The 1262-nt window shown below is 54.7% G+C and overlaps 1 protein-coding gene across 1 annotated transcript in view; it reads left to right on the forward strand.

Moving 5' to 3' along the window:
* The window catches only part of KCNK5 (potassium two pore domain channel subfamily K member 5), a 51543-nt gene that overhangs the window by 41126 nt on the left and 9155 nt on the right, over positions 1-1262 (forward strand). The gene's annotated exons all lie outside the window — the stretch shown is intronic.

Consider the following 1262-nt stretch of genomic DNA (forward strand, 5'->3'; position numbering starts at 1 on the left):
GGGGGGGGTGCGGGGGATCAAGGAGGATCAACCAGATGATTTTTAACCACGAGCCACCTCCAAGAGGGCACTGCACTGACCTTCACACGTACCTGGCAGTGGTGGCGAAGGGTGTAGGAGGGGGTCCTTTCTAAGGCAACTGCCCGCCCGCCCCCCAAGTAATTATTGTTGCTAAGAAGACACACAGAACACACGGGCAATCCAGCCATGTCAACACGTGGGTGTCAGTGCCACCGAGAGCCTTCCAGTGATGCAGCCCCCCCCTCCCCGCCCTCCCCCAGTGGTTCCTGCCCCATCCCCAGAAGCTCGTTCACTAGCTCCCGGGACTTTAGGTTTCCTGTCTGGTCTTTGGAGGTGCTGCTGTGGAGATGGATCGATGGATCGAGGCAGGGGTTCTTTCCTTGTCAAGCTGAACTCCCGTTTGATGTAAAGAAGACTTCAGGGGACCGCATGGGGCCCTCGTGGTGTAGTGGAAGCAGCTTGGCCTGCCCACCTCAAAGTCAGCAGTCCAAGACCAGAGGCACTCCGTGGGAGAAAGAGGAGGTTTTCTTCTCCCGTAAACAGTGGCCATCTATCTCGGAAGTCCACGGGGCAGCTCTCCCCTGCCCTGTAGGGTCTCTGGGAGTCACAGTCGACTCGGCGGCAGTGAGGTTGGTTTTGTCTCAGAGGGAATGACTCTGTCATTGAGTTGATTCTGACTCCTGGCCACCTTGTAAGGCAGAGCCGGGACTGGCCCATTGCTGGAGTGTTTGAGACTGCGCATCTTTGCCAGAGCTGACAGGGCAGCAGTGCTTAACCCACTGGGCCACCAGAGCTTTTAAAGGGGGGGGGGGTGTCTTCAGGATGTCTGTGGAAAGGATTCCGTTATCTGTTCATTTTGTTCCTGAAGCCACCCTTGTGTTTTTGGTTTAAGGTTTGCTGTCTGAAGATTATCTGGGGATGATCATTTTTTGGTTTATTTGTTTCCGGGGAGGGGGTTCATCCAGTCTCGGTGGATCCAGAAGGCCTGACTGCCATGAAAATTTGGGAATCTCTTTAACAGTTGCCTCCTTTGGGTCAGGATTGTCCTATAGACTCATGGATCAGACCCTTAGAATGAATGATGGTAGCTGAGCACTGTCTGGTGTCTGTCTTAACGGGCTAGTGGGGCAGGGGTGGGGTGGGGGGAGTAATACAACCTCTCCTGTGCGTCTTTCATCATACCTGCCTTACTGCAGAATAGTGCCACTGGTCTTTGTTGGGGGCCCTCTCCAGACCTGTTG

The sequence above is a fragment of the Echinops telfairi genome, unplaced genomic scaffold (assembly GCF_000313985.2).
Source record: "Echinops telfairi isolate 266 unplaced genomic scaffold, ASM31398v2 ScPeMD7_3533;HRSCAF=4204_1, whole genome shotgun sequence".
Taxonomy (NCBI): domain Eukaryota; kingdom Metazoa; phylum Chordata; class Mammalia; order Afrosoricida; family Tenrecidae; genus Echinops; species Echinops telfairi.